Source organism: Scylla paramamosain, chromosome 3 (assembly GCF_035594125.1).
Source record: "Scylla paramamosain isolate STU-SP2022 chromosome 3, ASM3559412v1, whole genome shotgun sequence".
Lineage (NCBI taxonomy): Eukaryota > Metazoa > Arthropoda > Malacostraca > Decapoda > Portunidae > Scylla > Scylla paramamosain.
In genome coordinates, this window is record NC_087153.1 from 15,070,001 (window position 1) to 15,089,409 (window position 19,409).

At 40.9% G+C, this 19,409-nt stretch overlaps 2 protein-coding genes across 7 annotated transcripts in view; one reads left to right on the forward strand and one right to left on the reverse strand.

Moving 5' to 3' along the window:
• Positions 1-303, reverse strand: part of LOC135091095 (zwei Ig domain protein zig-8-like) — a 70,039-nt gene extending 69,736 nt beyond the window's left edge. Inside the window, exon 1 of one of the 2 annotated variants that reach the window (XM_063988470.1) lies at positions 1-303. This exon is cut by the window's left edge and continues 68 nt beyond it. The gene's annotated coding sequence lies outside the window, so the exon portion shown is untranslated. The other variant, XM_063988469.1, reaches the window with a different exon arrangement.
• The window catches only part of LOC135091114 (uncharacterized), a 544,598-nt gene that overhangs the window by 256,662 nt on the left and 268,527 nt on the right, over positions 1-19,409 (forward strand). The gene's annotated exons all lie outside the window — the stretch shown is intronic.

Consider the following 19,409-nt stretch of genomic DNA (forward strand, 5'->3'; position numbering starts at 1 on the left):
AAATATTCCTACATTACATTTCTTCATATTATGTTTCATATATCATTGTTTGGAAATCACTCGAGTACCTGAGCTGTAGAACACAATTCGCATTTTCATCTTTTTGTTAACTGTTTGCTTTTCAAGAGAAACGTGAAGAAAATACAAAAAGAACCATAAGTTTGAAGTCACGTCACTGAGCGACCGGGGAGGCGGCGGTGGAGCGGGCCGGCACAATCTCCCTACACACTCCTTCAGCCACTGTTATCGGGCTACTGCCACTGCTCGTCCTCTTCTCCCGCAAAGTGGAAAACCTGTCGTGCCGCTTCGTGCTGCCGGGAAGCCTCTGAGCTGCCAGGTGTTGACTGTTGGGAAATGTTAGCTCGCTCTCTCTCTAGTTTTCTTATCTCAGGTGACAAGCAAAAGGTCACCTTCACGTCACACCTGCGATGACGTGATTGTTGTTGGTTATTGGCATCTTTGAGAAAGGCTTGAAGGCTTCCATATACATCTCTCTTTTTTCCTCCGTTCAATACATGTTTTTATTCTCGCGTTAAGTTAGTCGGGTGCTGCTCAAGGACCATTTGTGCTTCTCCACTTATACGGAGTGCATCGCGAAATTGTTTCTCGCTGCTGGTGCGAGATTGTGGAGAGCGAAAGTGCTGCTGCTGTGCTACGCTGAGACGCGACTCTGCTACATTATCTGTATTTCTCAATACTACTACTTCTACTATTGCTACTACTACTACTATAGATAGTAGTATTGCTTACTTTGTTTCTTTTGTTGATGTCATTACTCCTGAAGCTACTGCCACGAGATCGATTGTTCTGCCCGCCAAGAGAAGCAATAGGAACCACAGTTGTAGTAGCACTAGTAATAGTAGTACTAGTAGTGGTTATAGTAGTAGTAGTAGTAGCAGTAGTAGTAATTATTATTGTTATGAGTATGGTTGTAGTAATGATAGCAGTGGCGCAGTGGTAGGGACAAACATTAATGATGCGCGACACATTACTAGTTGAGAGAGAGAGAGAGAGAGAGAGAGAGAGAGAGAGAGAGAGAGAGAGAGAGAGAGAGAGAGAGAGAGAGAGAGAGAGAGAGTGTACGGTGGTAATGCGGGCGGAATTAAGAATATACTAAATACTGGTGTGTGCCTTGACGTGCGTTGCCAGGACACGGGCTACGGAGGGCAGGAGTTGCTAATTGTGTATAATGAACGTGGCATCAGATAACGTAATGTCATAAAAACAGCACAGCAAGTCATGGAGGATTATAAGGTTCAAATTATCAAGTAAGTCTCTTCCCTGCCACTCACAGTATACAAGGAAACAATCACCCTTACGAATTTCTGAATAAGTGCTTCAGTTTTTTAACCGGGAAAATTCTTGAGTAAATGGGTTGTGTCATGATGCGGGAGTAAGTTTCGTTAAGGTGGTGCGAAGTATTTAAGATTACTAAGCTATGGTGACTAATGTATTTCTAGAAGGAAAGACACGGGACGTTTTAACGAGAAAAAAGCAAAATTCATAGATAATGTATATATAATTATTAGCATTTCGTTAACGGAAGAACTAAAAAAAAAAAAAGCATTACATACCAGCGCGCATTCTTAACCATTAACAACATGTCTTCCATCGCAAAATTTGATCGTGATGAGGGAAAAGTATCCTCTTCCCTCTAACACACATACTACTCAGTAATTTCTAATATGACATCTACAACATTCTATTGACTCGTCCTTTGATATTTCTCTAGAGAGAGGAAAATATATATATATATATATATATATATATATATATATATATATATATATATATATATATATATATATATATATATATATATATATATATATATATATATATATATATATATATAATTGCAAGTGCCTGAGTCCAGCTGGCCTTGACGCCTCAGCTTGTCACCGGCCATCGGGGAGGTCGCTGCAGAAGTGTGACCGGAAATTTTAGATCTGTGCACCACCACTGAGAAATGGGTCTGACTCATGATTGTCATCGCGTCTGTGTTATCTGTTTTCTGGCGTTCCATAGAATCATAAGAAAACTGTCGTTATATTAGTACTTGAAAAATAAACAGGCCTAAGTTTTTACTGAGACAAGAGAAACATTTCAGATCATAGGCTTGAGCTGTGTCTTCTCAGGCTTACGTTCATTTATTATTAGTATTTCGTGTGTGTGTTTTCGAATTACAATTTTCCTAGCATATTTAAACTTGGATCCCTTCACCCGAGACACTCGTGTCCATACTGTTACTGGGATCGCGGTTGTCAAAAGCGGTACCTCCACGGACCACCGCGCCGCGAGGCAACACGGAAAGCTGCGGTTTAATGGACAACACGGAGGTAATTTTAAAGCACTCAGCATGTGACATTTGGAAAATGCTGTGAGGCAAACTTCGTACCCTGGTGGCGGATAGAGTCTAGGTGTGGATGGCGTGCACCAGACTCATTGCAGGAGTACTGACGCCTCTGACCTGACTGACAGTCTATACGTACTCCTGATAGTGATGCTTAGTCTTCCCTAAGTGTGGTCTTTGTAAAGCACAAAGGTTGTAATTCAGCACGGTGACCGCTGCGTGCGGGTCACAGGGGCTGGCGTCCGTCCACTCGTACGTGTGACCTTTGTTTATGGGTCATAGAATGTGTTGTCCGTCCTCGGCACGTGTGCCATTTGTCTGAGTTACGAAGGCTGCAGGACATCACGCACTCACAATATGCTACCACTGACACATTTCCAGCCATCTTCCTCTCTAAACATTTCTTGTCCAGGCTACTCCTATACTTCTCACGTAACCTCATCAGTGAGATCTACCATTCCAGCCTTCATGACCAATTTGTATTGCAGTGTTCACCAATTTAAGAGTTATTCAACGTCGACTTTTAAAACCGTTTAAAGAAGATATTTAGACATGCTTGTAAATAAAGTTAGAAATATAGGCTTAATGTCACTCTGACAGAATGAATGGAGTAAGACAGGTTTCAGTAGTTCACCTTCAACGGATTTCCGGATTGGATTTTGATAGCCAAGAATATACGCCATATTATACAAAGATTTGCAAAGAAAGAATGAGAAAAGTAAGCTCGGTCATTCCGGGGCTTACAAGGGAGGGAATTGAAGTCGAAACGCGATGTATATCTGCAGTAGTTGATATAGAAAAATGTATGGATATGAGACACGACTTCAACCTCAATAGTGACCACGAAACACTGCAGCAATAACGACAGAATGGGAGGGGAGACTCATATATAGGTATTAATAAATGGATGGAAAAGAGAAAAAGAAAAATCGCTAATAGAATATTCACACCCAGCTCAATATTTCAGAAATGTCAAGGTTGATTTCGCTAATGCAGGTCATTCACGATGTTGATGTGTGTCCTTTGCCTCTCTAAACTTACAGGAAGGTAAATGTCATCGAAGTATTGCACCATTTCGAAAACCTGGTATAAGAGATGCATGGAAAAAAGCGAAAACAGGTGAACTATATTGACAGCCTAGAAAAGCAATGATCCCTCAGGTAAGAAAAACAGACACACAAACAGTTTTGCGTTTTCATCACTCAGGCTTATACCAGGTCAGAATTTTGCCAATAGTACGCTTTTTTCATCCCCCGCGTGGCCTGGTTGCCTGTGCTAGTGTAGAAGAATGTATTTTTATTGGCATTACCGCTTCACCCACAACTGTACAAACAATAACGTACTTACTGCAGAGTGTGTCCAGTCCAAGCTTCCCAACAAATTAAATTTATATAACATCTTAGTTGCTCAGTATTACAGGCAGTGACATACAAGAATAGGGATGCAAATAAATGTGGTGCAGCATTTAAAGCATTGATTACCAACTGTACCATAGAAACACATAAACTGTCTTGATGGATGGTGGAAGGGGATGAACGCGAGTGGAGCCAGGCGAGTGGAGATCAAGTAAATATATGTATGAGGTTCTATTGCAAGCTGGGAACACGAAGAGACTGATGATTGTCTAGTAGTGGTGACCAGATTGGAGTTGTGATGTGCTTCAGAGTGACACAGCGTCCATTTTAAGCGAAATAACAATAATTCAGTCATGTTGGCAGGAACACTTCTGCTCTGGGTGGGTCTGAAGGCTGCGCTGGAGTGACAGGAGACAACGCGGGAAATATTATGACGGAAAGAGTCCAACGAAGAGAAGACTTTTAACAGTAATTTGCAAGTCTCACCATTACCCATCCTTACGACTCTCAGTGTTTGCTCACTTAGACGAAGCATTACTTAGTAGTAGTTTACGCTTCGTGTCACCGAAAATATGAACCTGCCTTATATATGCAAATTAGTACAAGACCTGTGCGAAATTTCCATGAAAAATATTATATCAAGATGAGGAGATTTTAACATTTCCTTGCAAGTTTTCCGCCTGAATTTACATTAAAGTGACGCCTGAGGAGCTTCCCTCATTATTCCTTCATCCTGTTTCCTTTAACATTTACTAAATAGTTACCTTGAAAATATGAGAGAACTTTGCTACACGTACAAGACTCGCCAAGGTGTTCTTCCTTCCTGTGTTGGTCTGATGGCGGGGCATAGATCGTGGGTAGTATACAGATATATTACACCTGCCATGTAGTGTAATTTTCGTTAATTACGTACACTCGTCTCTGATACCATTCTCTCTCTCTCTCTCTCTCTCTCTCTCTCTCTCTCTCTCTCTCTCTCTCTCTCTCTCTCTCTCTCTCTCTCTCTCTCTCTCTCTCTCTCTCTCTCTCTCTCTCTCTCTCTCTCTCTCTCTCAGTTACCGTTAATTTTAAGAGGAATGTCACTCATAAAGAATGCCACCTATAAATCTAATCTCTTCCTTAATCACCTTTAATGACGTTAGATGTTCTGAAGTGTCACTCCTCCCCCTCTCACATACGTTAACCTCATTACGGAGCCTTTCCTGGCCCCATTTTTCGGGTCGTTCTGTGCGGTAAATAATGATATCTGGTGCAGAATCTAAGACCATTGGTATCACCACACTCTCTCTCTTATTCATTGACCTCTATCTTTCTACTTCCCTTCCTGATATTTATAACTTCCGCGTCGTCGCTGTGTGCTGAGACAGTGCTCCAATTCTTGCTTGTTTTCCTCTTATAAACATGTGAATATTGGAAGTCAGTGGGCCATGTGTGATGATTTATGTTTTATTATCTCCTTGTCTCACTGTTTCATTGTTTCACTGTTTATATAGAATAGACAATTAAGTGGACTAAGGTGGTGTGAAAATACAGGATGAAGCAGAATTTTTATTTCTCTTTCACTGTCAAAACGTTACAGAAATAAAGATATATTTCATTCTATGTCTTCCCTCCACCATAATCTTGTCACTGTTTGCTGTTGTTCTATGCAGGGTGTTTTCTGCGCGTAAATTTGCCTTGTTACATTAATTTGTTTCGAGTTCATTCTCGTCTGTGTCACGCCAACGCCCGGTAACACTCATTGTACCTGTAACAATGACTCAGTTAAAGCACCGCCGACCTACATTGTTTGACTTCACTTGGGATGCTTACGGACACGACACAGGTGTAGACATAGCAGTCTCTATAGAACATACCTTTTTATGCACAAGGGAGGAAGATCCAGCGGATAAAGAGACAGGAAAAGACACCTCTACTATAAAAGAAAAGAAAGAATAATGAAGATCCTACCTATGTCCATCACCCCTATCCATAAATTATCTTATCTTGTTTTTTTCTTGATAAAATGGTAGATGTCAAGTCATCTACCATTTTATTTTGAGAACCAATAATTTGTTTTTTTTTTTTCTCCTAATTGAACTCATCAAACTTAAACCCGTTACTTCCAATCCTACCTTGGTTGATAACGTCGAGATGACATGGCTACGCAACGTTCCTCCCCACCCAGGGTTATTCTTGAAGTTCATTAGTCGTATACATGTTACTGAACCACTGAATAGTTAATGCATTTTTCTTTTCATTCTTCTTCATCTTGCGAGAGTTTTGTCTTTGCTTTGTGTAGATGAATAGAAAACTGGCTAAAATAGTAAAGAAGAAAACGTAACTGGCGTTATCTGAAAATGACAATACGGGGCAATTCTAGAGTATAAGACCAAGTTCGTCCCAGTAATATCCCGATATTTCCCAAAGGAGTTACAAGGCGTACGTACTCAGTGGAAAATAGAACTGGGGAGAAAGTTAAGCTTTTAAAAGGAGTACAACAAAGTGTATTAAACTTTACCAGGGAATGGGATGAAACAGAAAATGATGGCTAACACTTGCACGATTAAGGTGAGGATGATAGCGTTACAGGAAGTAGAAACTCTCTGCACTGGCGTCATAGGAGGTGGGAAGGAGAAGCAAACAATTAGCAGGTTTACGGTAACAGTACCCATGAAGATAACAGCAGAAGATACGCGGAAAGGCAACATTTTGGCGGCATGAGAGAGGTTAGAGATAACTGAAGGAAAAGAGTTAATTGGACGAATGAACCATCTTAAGACAATGCCATTAATTAAGCCGATCATTCCTTCCCCTGTTGGATTGGGATTACGTCAGAGGTCTAAATATTTTGTCTTTTCCTATTGGGTCTTGAAATTTTTATCATTGCATTACGGAGGAGTGTTTGCTGCGTATCCTTACCATACATTTCATTCAGCTGTTATTTGTTTACCTGTAAACGTGTGAATAAGAAATACTTAACAACGTCTTACAAGAAATAGTCGCTCTCTGACTGACACCTGTACAATAGATTTTTTAGGAATTCAGTACTAGGACAAGGGGCTGCTCTGATACAGTATGGAATGTCACGACTACGAACTTATGTATATTGTCAGTTCAAACTTGTAAAATAGACGATGAATGATGTTGTTCAGAGTAGTCATGGTATCAGTGGAGTTGGTAGCGGCGGTGGGGGTCGTGGTTGTGCTGGTGGTAGTAAAACGGCGGTAAGAGGATGAAGGCGACCAGCAGCGGGAGTTAGTATCGAAACTCGCTATCTTTTGGGTTCCGTGCTCACCAGTTTGTTGATCGCGACATTCACTGATTCGCGCTGTAATTGATCGGAGTGTAGACGGGAGGTGTTCTTTTTTGTTTACTGGTTCTTAGTTAGCTTATTGCCTCCAGTGTCTCTCCTCTCAAGGCCGAGTTTGTTTTTAAGGTGACTTTTTAAATTTTTCTTATAGATATTTATCAGGAAATGTCTGGTAGTATATATAAACTAAAATATACCAACAAAAAACATTTGTACATACTGCTGGAACAACAACAAAAACTACTACTACTACTACTACTACTACTACTACTACTACTACTACTACTACTACTACTACTACTACTACCACCACCACCACCACCATGAATGATGGAGTAATTGTATTCGAATGAAACTGCTGTTTGCAATGGAGTAATTGTATTCGAATGAAACTGCTGTTTGCAATATTTTCAATTTCAGCAATTGTATCCGTGTTCAGCATAGTTATTTAAATGTCTGGCATTTGCATTTGTAGTCGAATTCTTTAACAAAGTATAATTAGCAAAGTAATGACTAATTAATTGAATAGTTATTGTTTTATTATCAGAAACCATTATGTATTTGACTTTTGCATACATTATGAAAGAGAGAGAGAGAGAGAGAGAGAGAGAGAGAGAGAGAGAGAGAGAGAGAGAGAGAGAGAGAGAGAGAGAGAGAGAGAGAGAGAAAGTAATTCGCAATCCAAGATGCCATAATACAAAGAAAAAAAACAACAACGTGCACTTCAGTTTCTATCATGGCATGGACTCGGAACCCTCGGCACCGCATTGACAATCATAACACCTGAGAAAACAGCGACCAATTCTAATTTTTTTTTTTTTTTCCATATTTAACTTATGTTCAGTTTTGTAGTGTTTGTGTCTGTGTAGGTAGACTTTGTTAACCTATCTATCTCTTTCTCTTTCTTTCCTCTTTTTTTTTCTTTTCCTCCTCCGTTTTTTCTTTGAAGGAAGAACTCATTATTTTCACATGTATCAATTTTTCGTCTTCCTCGTCGCTCTAATCGTTGACGTCGTTATTGTCGCCTTTGTCTTACTCGTCGTTCTCATCCATGCCTCTTTCTATCCTCTGCCTCCTCCAATCACTTCCTTTACTCAGGCACTGAAATAAAACTACGAGAGTGACCCCCGTTTCTGTTCCGCTGCGAAGAGACGATGCAGTGACGTAGTTCAGGTATCAAAGTTTTCCTTTCTATTCACCAACATTGAACACACAGGCATTTAGAGCCGATGGAAAAAACGAGAGCGAGAGAGAGAGAGAGAATTGTTCTGAAAAAAAAAAAGCGAAAACAAAAGGCATAAAAAAAAACAACCTCCTCCCTAAATTTTTCACGCCCAAAATTGTGTTCGTCTTTCAAACGTGGTGTGCTGTTAAATAATAGAAACAAACAATAATAAACAATACAACAATAACTTCTATGCTTCACTCGTTGTTTGATGAGCTGAAGTTGTGATAGATGAGTGCGATCAGATGACCTTGAGCCAAGCGTTATTAGTCAAAGTGATTCTTATTCTTCCACATCCGAAATGGAAATTGAATGAAATAAAACGACTTAGCTAAGTGAAGTGTAAAAATACCCTTTTCCGTCTGCCCCTTGAGTTTCCCTAAGTGTTTCCTCTCGCAACTTAAAAGTGTTTCTACGTTTTTCCTCCCTCCAATGTGAACAGGGAGGCGTTTTGTCACTGGTGTTCTCAGGAAATAAGGATAAGTTTGATAGAGGTATACTTGTTTGTTAATAGCTCGTTTCATTCATAGCACTTGTCTTTATTGTGGGTTGAAGTTTCTCTCTCTCTCTCTCTCTCTCTCTCTCTCTCTCTCTCTCTCTCTCTCTCTCTCTCTCTCTCTCTCTCTCTCTCTCTCTCTCTCTCTCTCTCAATCGATCCATTTACTTTCCTCCTTTCCTCTTCTGTGTGTTTTTCTTCCTCCTCCTCCTACTTATTTTCTCCTTGTTCTATTCTATTTTATTTTATCATCATCTTTTTCTTCCTATCTTCTTCTTCTTCTTCTTCTTCTTCTTCTTCTTCTTCTTCTTCTTCTTCTTCTTCTTCTTCTTCTTCTTCTTCTTCTTCTTCTTCTTCTTCTTCTTCTTCTTCTTCTTCTTCTTCTTCTTCTTCTTCTTCTTCTTCTTCTTCTTCTTCTTCTTCTTCTTCTTCTTCTTCTTCTTCTTCTTCTTCTTCTTCTTCTTCTTCTTCTTCTTCTTCTTCTTCTTCTTCTTCTTCTTCTTCTTCTTCTTCTTCTTCTTCTTCTTATTATTATTATTATTATTATTATCATTATTATTATTATTCATTCCATCCTCCTCTTCGTTCTCTTCCTCATCCCCGTTCTCATTCTTATCCTCGTCTTCGTCCTCGTTGCCTCCTCCTCCTCCTCCTCCTCCTCCTCCTCCTCCTCCTCCTCCTCCTCCTCCTCCTCCTCCTCCTCCTCCTCCTTCTCCTCCTCCTGCTCCTCCTCCTCCCTCAGCAGCGAACGCGGGGTAAGTTTTGCCATAATCGTTAATGAAATGTTAAAGTGATCTGGGAAAGTTGGTGTCGCCACCCTTTGTGTCATTATTGGACATTGAGCTTTCCCTCGTTCTTATCAGGGGACGTTTGGCTGTTCTTTTCAATCGCTGTGAGACTCCTGCTGGTGTCCTCGGGAAATATCATCAGTGCCTCTGTCATATCATGGAGGAACTTTGGTAATGTTAGTGGTGGTGGTGGTGCTGGTTGTGGTGGTTGTGTTAGTCTTTGTTGCGAGGTGGTGGTTGTGTTATTGCAGTGGTTGACTAAAATGAGTGTTATTTTTATTTTTATTTTATTTTATTATTTTTATTTTTTTATATCTCAAGAACGGCGCTTCTCACTTATTACTGAAAGGTGGTAGGTGTGTTATTGAAGTGGTAGACTAAAAGGAGTGTTATTTATTTATTTATTTATTTATTTATTTATTTATTTATTTATTTATTTATTTTTTCCCTCACTTATTACTGAAAGGTGGCAGGTGTGTTATTGCACTGGTTGACTAAAAGAAGGGTCAGTTTGGATATCCACGACCCTCATTCATTATTAGTAAGGAAATGTGATAGTTGTGTTGTTACGATGATAGATTAGAAAAAGAGGGTCAGCTTAATAAATATTCCACAAAGAGCTCACTTAGTAACAAGCAAAGAAAGCAGTTGTGTTATTAGAATGGTAGACTAAAAGAAGTGCTTGTTTATATATTCCTAAAGAACCACGACTCTCATTCATTACTAAGAATGGTAGGAGGGAGTTGTGTTATTACAGGGATAGACCAAAAGGAGTGTCAATTTACATATATTTCACAAGAAACATGACCCTTATTTATTACTAGAAAAGTGAGGTTATGTTATTACAGGGATAGACTAAAAGGAGGACCAGTTCAAATGTCTTCCAAGAACAACGACCCTCACTGATTATTAATAAAGGGAATTAAATAAAGTGATTTTTGCTGTTAATTAGATTATTTTCCTTTTTATGTGGTCATCAGATTTAACTTTCTGCATTGTGTATTGTGTAGGGAGAAGTTTCTGACATGCAAAAATCTCCCTTCAGCGTTGGTTTATTTGTATCTGTAATACCTTGTCCTTAATATTATAAAGACGAGCTTAAAGGTTAGTACAGTGTGTGGGAACCGAAGAATACACGAGGGAGCAAAGCGTAACACGATTAGTTGGTTTTTATGCTATTTACTGTCTTACGAGAGTTTAGGATGGGAATGGTTTCTGATTGAATAGATATTTGTGTTTATATCTATATTACACTGCTGATAGAATAGTGAAATATTTGTATGACTGTACTGCTACTCGCGTGGTGGTGAATAGAATAGTTAAGGGAATCAGGGTGACAAGAGTGGTGAGACGCAGCTGCCGTCGCTATCACACAGGCTTGGCAAGTCGTGCTCAGGCTGAGGAGCACCCAGATGTTGGCCGCACGTGGGTAATAAGTTAATAATGAGAAATGCAATGAGATAATATGATGATTTTGGCTATGTAATTAGTCTTCCGAGGAATGAAAAAAAAAATGAGAATGTACATTAATTATCTGTTGAAGTCCTTACAACGATTTTCGATGAAAATGAAGAGAGGAGTAAATTCACGTCAGAGAGCAAGAACACTGCTTCAAAGGTCAGCCTTATAGTAATACTGTAAATAATTATTTTTGAGGAGTAATCCAATGGTGAATGGCATAATGGAGAGCCATGTGAAGGCGGATAGTCAGCGGCATGAATGTGGCTTTTCGCTGCTTGGTGCACATCAGTGGCAGCCGCACAAGTGAAAGACGCACTTCCTGCATGAAGTACGGAAGCCTTTCACAGGGTCAACGTGGGGCGAGGGGCGAGGCACAGGGTACGCTTCGGTTCAAAATATTGCTGCAATATTTGTGTGGAGGGGAATATAGCCTGATTAACATAGGCACTGTACGATTTGAGATTGTTGAAATCCTAATCAATACCCATCTAAAAAAAAAATAAAAAAAATCAATAACAAAAAAAGATAAAATCAAATCAAAATTAAAAAGACTCCTTACATGTATTCATTTTCTCATACATATTTCGGAAGTTAGGAAGTTATTTACATAATCCACTTTAAAAGGTAGGTACTATCTTCCAAGTGAAAATGACAAATGCGGTGGCCAGATTGAGGTTACTAAGTGAAACATGGCTAAATGAATCCTTAGAGTGAGTCGTGTCTGGTTTCGCTATTGGTGGTGAGAGGTAATGGTGCCTTGTGCATCATTGAATGCTAATGGGAGTGTGTTATGGGTCAGAACTAGAGGCTCAGATAACTGGCAGGTAACTCAATTTTTGTCACTGGAGTCTTCCGTGATGGCTCAGCATTGTCTTCAGGGCTTTGTGTCATTGCTCTGTATCTTACTAATGTTCTTTATTGACTGACCAGACTTACTTATCGGGGAACACTCATACATAAATTATAAACCTCTCGTTGTCCTGTTTATGACTTGTCTGTTCTTAGTAATGGTATATGGCATTCAAATTGTACGTTGTTCACGTAGGAAACAACATTAATTCACACAAAATGTTATATAATATTTGAGGGACTTTTCTGGTTGTGTTTGCTGCCGCCAGGGGACGTACTGTGGTCTATTATAGCAGTACATACTTTATTATATATTGCGGTCTATTATAGCAGTACTACTTTCACCAATATGGTCTCATTGGTATTATCATCATCACCATTATTATTATTATTATTATTATTATTATTATTATTATTATTATTGTTATTATTATTATTATTATTATTATTATTGTTATTATTATTATTGTTATTATCATTGTCATTATTATTATTATTATTATTATTATTATTATTATTATTATTATTATTATTATTATTATCATTATCATTACTATTATTGTTGTTGGTGGTGGTGCTGTTGTTATTGTTGTTGTATCATTATTAATTTTGTTATTTATGTTTTTATTAGCATTACCAGTACTACTACTACTACTATTACTACTACTGCTACTACTACTACTACTACTACTACTACTACTAGTAGTAGTAGTAGTAATAGTAATAGTAATAGTAGTAGTAGTAGTGCATAAGAACATAAGAAAACGAGAGAACCCGCAAGGTCTCTTTATGAAGTATACTTACCTATTTCCGCCTATCATCCCTATCCATAAATGTTTTTTTTTTTCTCAGAGCTCCATAATGACTCAGCACTAACAACCTGATTACTCAGTCTGTTCCATTCATCTATCGCTCTGTCTGAGAACCAATTCCTTCATATCTCTTCCTTGAACCTAAATTTTTCAAATTTAAACCCATTATTTTTTGTTCTATCAAGTAGTTGTACCTGTAGCAGCAGCAGTAGTAGTATTAGTAGTAGTAGCAGTAGTAGTAGTAGTAGTAGTAGTAGTAGTAGTAGTAGTAGTAGTAGTAGTAGTAGTAGTAGTAATAGTAGTAGTAACAGCAGTAATAACAGTAGCAGTAGAAGTCACAATAATCCTTTGAAGAAAAAGCCTCACGGATATCACGCCATATACCATGATGGACGCTATAATTCTTCACGTGTCTCGCCTTCTCACTCTCATTCTCCTGAATTACGGCAAATAAAACCAATACACAGCAAGCTACCCACTATATATAATTCCTCTTGCCATCAAATAAATCTGTTGTAACTCAATACGAACGCAGAATTCGAAAGTCTTCAATTTTCATTCGAACTTTTCCTTACCTTCCAGTAATTCCTTTATGAATATATTTCTGTACGATAATAACTACGTAAATCTACATTGCTTCCTACGTTTCATGGTACGGGGCAATTATTAAGTTTCAGTTTAGAGTAAAGGTTTTTCATTTTTACATGATTTTAAGTTCAGTCCACTACAAAGCTTTAAACAATGCAGTAAGCTTCTCACGAACACTTATTCTCAGGAAGCCCATTGTTTTGTTTCGCCTGTGATATGTAACAAGTGGGAGGTCGAGTTTCAATGGTGAAAATCGTCATCTCGTGGTTAATGGAAGATCGCCGCTGTCACTTATGGCGTAGAGGCGACCTGAACGATACACACACACACACACACACACACACACACACACACACTGAGTCTTGGTCATCCTCTTTTAGAGACTTTGGTGAAACTTTTGCTGTTGCCTTGGACATATCAAAAGCCTTTGATAGAGTCTGGCACAAAGCTTTGATTTCCAAACTACCCTCCTACGGTTTCTATCCTTCTCTCTGTAACTTCATCTCAAGTTTCCTTTCTGACCGTTCTATTGCTGCTGTGGTAGACGGTCACTGTTCTTCTCCTAAATCTATTAACAGTGGTGTTCCTCAGGGTTCTGTCCTGTCACCCACTCTCTTCTTATTATTCATTAATGATCTTCTAAAACAAACTTCTTGTCCTATCCATTCCTATGCTGATGATACCACCCTGCACTTTTCCACGTCTTTTCATAGACGTCCAACCCTTCAGGAGGTAAACATATCACGCAGGGAAGCCACAGAACGCCTGACTTCTGATCTTTCTAAAATTTCTGATTGGGGCAGAGCAAACTTGGTATTGTTCAATGCCTCAAAAACTCAATTCCTCCATCTATCAACTCGACACAATCTTCCAGACAACTATCCCCTCTTCTTCAATGACACTCAACTATCCCCCTCTTCTACACTGAACATCCTCGGTCTGTCCTTTACTTATAATCTGAACTGGAAACTTCACATCTCATCTCTAGCTAAAACAGCTTCCATGAAGTTAGGTGTTCTGAGACGTCTCCGCCAGTTTTTCTCACCCCCGCAGCTGCTAACTCTGTACAAGGGCCTTATCCGTCCATGTATGGAGTATGCTTCACATGTCTGGGGGGGTTCCACTCATACTGCTGTTCTAGACAGGGTGGAATCAAAAGCTTTTCGTCTCATCAACTCCTCTCCTCTAACTGACTGTCTTCAGCCTCTCTCTCACCGCCGCAATGTTGCATCTCTAGCTGTCTTCTACCGCTATTTTCATGCTAACTGCTCTTCTGATCTTGCTAACTGCATGCCTCCCCTCCTTCCGCGGCCTCGCTGCACAAGACTTTCTTCTTTCTCTCACTCCTATTCTGTCCACCTTTCTAACGCAAGAGTTAACCAGTATTCTCAATCATTCATCCCTTTCTCTGGTAAACTCTGGAACTCCTTGCCTGCTTCTGTATTTCCACCTTCCTATGACTTGAATTCCTTCAAGAGGGAGGTTTCAAGACACTTATCCACCAATTTTTGACCACTGCTTTGACCCTTTTAGGGACTGGCATTTCAGTGGGCATTTTTTTTATTAGATTTTTGTTGCCCTTGGCCAGTATCCTTCCTACATAAAAAAAAAAAAAAAAAAAAAAACACACACACACACACACACACACTTTTTAATATTCATTAACGTCGTTACAGTGGTTGTTGTTGTTGCTGCTGCTGCTGCTGTTGCGGTTGTTGTTAGTGGTGTTGAGTTGTTGCTGTTGCTGTTGCTGTTATTGTTGTTGTTGATGATGATCTTATGCGTCTCATGTTATTAATACTTCCAAGATAAGTGAACACATGACGAGAGCTCACCCACCAAGAAATTGTTTACCTTTGTTTTGTCTCTCAGATGACACCCAAGAAGGCGCTAGGAGAAAGGGCGTGCGCTGTGGAAAGTAGAACAAGTGGCGTGTGTTGGTGTAGCGCGTGAGGGCAACTTGTGGTGACGAGTGTAGAAAAGGGACAAAGGAAATGTAAAACCGAGAGGTAAGTGTTCGTGAGACTATGAAGGGCAGGTGACGGCAGGCAGGTAGACATAATGGGGTGTTAGGAGAGCCAAGGTAGGGCTCGAGGCGGCATCTCATTAGAGAGTTCCCGGCGTGCTTATTATTTGACTCCGACACAAGCGAGACCCGAGCGGCGACTCCCAGGTGTGGCGAGGGATGCGCGCACACAGGCGGACACGAGGACCAGCTAGATGCAAATGTACACACGGATACAAAGGTTGCACTAGACTCGTTAGCAACCACACACCCACACACACACACACACACACACACACACACACACACACGTGCACCCATCTAGAATTCTTAACTCCAAGTGCCAGAAAAATATATTCCCTCCTTCCGTCCACCCTCGTATTAAGAATTTGATCATTAGGGTGCATCCATTGTCTGTCGGACAAACACTGTTACCAATTCATAAAACGAAGCAGGATGACGTCATAAACGTTGAAACGAGGGAAATTCAAATAGCAAAAAAACAGTTGTACCTGGTTTAGTTGTACACCATAGCTTCTACTCCGTTCACCAGACAAAGACTGGCAGACAATGTTCGAAGCTGATGTCCGTTGGCAACACACGTTTATTTAAGTCTTCTGTCGAGAGACAGGTGATTCTTGCCAGCGTCTAGTGCGGTACATCATAACCATGATGCACAATAAGATAAAAAACAAAACCAAGCTGACAGGGCAGGTGAGACCTAATCAACTAACAGCCTTAGTTCACCTGGTAAATAAGTAACTTTATTTATCGTATGCCTGGCAATGTCGTACTTCCACGCCTCTGTCCCGCCAGACACTGTCCGAGGTTCCAAAACTACGAACACCGGCAACGTCCGTTAAACCATTTGGTGCTCGCTGCTGACGTCATCAGCGCTCCTTTCCTCTTCTCATTTTAACTAGTAAGAGTGGGTGTTCGACGAACAATATTCTACCATGCGGACGCACCCTTATACTTTTACATCCTCATATTTAATGTTTTCCTCCCACTTGAATTACTTATTTTGTTAATTTCACCCACGTTTTTCTTTTTTTTTTTTTCCGTCGCAGCTTCCCTCTCCCCACCTACGTGTTCAAGAGTGCAAAGAGGGTTTATTATGATCTGCGTCTTTACAAGGCTGCGTGAAACACGTCATGCTCTGGGAAAAGATTGATCGGTCATGCGTGTGTTCGTACAGCTCAGTGTTTCATTGCGCCGAAAAGCCGAAAAGTAAGCAATAAGGGAAGGAAATAAAAATATAAACTAAGGCTGCGTGTATTTTTTTTTTTTTTTTGTGTAATCATTGTTATACCGTCTCTCTCTCTCTCTCTCTCTCTCTCTCTCTCTCTCTCTCTCTCTCTCTCTCTCTCTCTCTCTCTCTCTCTCTCTCTCTCTCTCTCTCTCTCTCTCTCTCTCTCTCTCTCTCTCTCTCTCTCTCTCGCATTCGGTGAGATGACTCTGTTATTGGCGTTTTTATCATGATGTGCTTCAGGTGCTCTGCCCGAGTTATGGCGAGTCGGAGAGGCGTTGTCAGGGCAGCGAGGGAGCGTGTGCCTGGAGGTGCCTGGGAGGATAAGGGTAATTATCAGCTTCATGTGCAGGCGTTCAGAAAACATTAGGTCGTCAAGTGCTGGAGTGAGGTTCGTTCAGTCTCTCACGAGATCGGTGCAGGTGTGTTTCTCCTCCTAATTAAGCAGCTGTTTAAACCTTTGCCGCGTTATCTTTTGTCCGTAAGTAGATATTTGCACGTGTTTTACGATCCCCTCATGAAGCTTTAAAATTGACCCGTCACTTGCTGCAGTTGCCTCTTTATCACCCGGTGCTTGGGATCAATGCGCATGGGAAGATAAGCAGGACTCCGTGTACATCAGACAGCCGAGGAAGTGTGGACGTGGAGTGGAGGTGTGTGACCGTGGGCCTTATTCTGAATCGCTTTGCTCATTTGCCACAACTATTTTCACTGGCCACAAAGATGAGTCGGGTTCTCAGGAGTTTTTACTGATAATAATGGTAAACTCTGGAACTCCATGCCTGCTTCTATATTTTCTCCTCCTTATGACTTGAACTATTTGAAGAGGAAGGTTTCAGTACACTTATCCTTTAATTTTTGACGACCGCTTTTGACTCTGTTAGGGGATCGGCACCTCAGTGGGCCTTTTTTTATTATAATTATGTTGCTCTCGGCCGGCGCACTTCCTCAATAAGAAAAAAAAAATGCTGTTAATTTGTCACTAAAACAACCTTAAAAACCCTTGTAACTCGAGCTAGAGTGTTTCTGAATATGGTTCCATGTGTGAGCCGGCAACCCTGATGAGCGGACGTCTGGGTGAACGGAGGACGCTAGGAGGAAAATTTAGAACCCCACTTGCTGCTCGACCCGCCAGTGGGAAGTGGATCTGTCAGCCTCCGTCAGCAAGCGTGGTGGGGAGGGTTTATGGAGACACTAATGTTCCCTGCCCACAAGTTCTCTCTCAGGGCAAATTCCCTCCAACCATAATTTCTCCTCAGCTGCATAATTGGTCTCGCTGCAAATTCTCCCTGGACATCGTTCTTGCCCCGTGTTGAGTAATGCGACCTTCGCGCGGCTCGTGTTGCCTCGTCCCTTTGACCGCCGCACTATGCCCCCTCTCTCCTCCCTTCGCGTTTCCCTTGCCTGCCTTCACTTCTTCACCAACACACCGCTGAATATTTCCTGTTATCATTCTGTCTGTCCTCTCTCTCTCTCTCTCTCTCTCTCTCTCTCTCTCTCTCTCTCTCTCTCTCTCTCTCTCTCTCTCTCTCTCTCTCTCTCTCTCGCCGTCTGTGGCTGGAGGGAAAAATGCAGGTGAAGCAGCACGATGATCCTGAAGTGGCCCAGACGTGGCCTCCAGGCTGGCCGCGGCCGACCCAGACCGATATCTGCGAGTGATCTGTTGACTTCTCCACCTCACTGGAGACGCATAAACACTAGACAGGAACACACTGTTAAAAGTGATAACTGAGAGCTGCTCTTCTTCCTGGTGCAGTGATGAAGACTGATTCCCATTTATACAATTCCTTGAATTTTCTTTTTATTCTGTTGATTGGAATTTGGTGAAGCTTTTACGATGGGGCCTCTCTTTTTTCATCTTAACTGCTTACTTAGAAAAAAATAATGGGCATGTTGGTAAGAGGGTTGGGAGGTTTATTCAGAGCCACTTGAATTGGTGACTCTTACTGTCAGTGAGTCAGTCACCGCCTGTGACCCGTGACTATTGTAAGAGGCTCGGTGACCAACATGGAGCCAAGTTTTTTTTTTTTTTCCTCGCACCAGGTTATCGCTCAGCTAATGACCTGTGACAGTCTGGAAAAGGGCGGCGCCTCTGCCTCTTAGGGTGCGCCTGAGAAGTTCAAGTTAATCGTCAGTAGCACGATTTTTTTTTTCTCGCTCGTTTATTCTCGCGTGCTAGGCATAGAACAACATTGCAAAACTTGACTTCCTTTGAGAATTGCCACACCAGATTTTAAGTATCTTCAGACAATATCGTCTAAATACGATTTTTATTTCCCAAGAGCAAAGAAAGTTAGGGCACGAGACGGAGCTAAGCGTGACTGATGTGTGTGTGTGAGGGTGCGGTGGTTTGAGTCACCACGTGTAGAATTGCTGGCCTGGTATAGACACGATAGAATAGATAGAATAGAAGAAAAATCGGTCTTCAATTAGACCACAAGTAAGAATCATTCATAATTTAGTGTTTTTATCCACCGTATAACGAAAATGGCAAAATGTACCACTCAGACACCTGCCTATCAAGGAAACACATCACTTCTATGGCGCGTTGAAAGGAGACATGATATACAGGAGGCGAGGAAGCTGAAAACCATCCACTTCTTTGTGAGCAGATGAACGTGTGGAACTGTGGGGGCGAGTCGTGTAATGACATGGCGAGGCTGATAGCGTGATGTGAAGACGAGGTGAGGGAGTGCACGCCTCATCTCGTCTCGCCTCTCCTCGCCTTGCCTCTCCTCGCCCACGCCTCCTCTCTCGTCTGTCTGTCTCTCTTTTGTCTGAATGTATCCGTCATTTTTTGCCTGCACTCGTCGATGTATTGACCTGTCAGTCTGTCTGTCAGTCTGTATATATTTGCTTTTGATCTGTTTTCGCCAGTTATGGTGAATCAGTTACTTAGTTTGTATGTATGTATGTATGTCTGTTTATATTCCCTT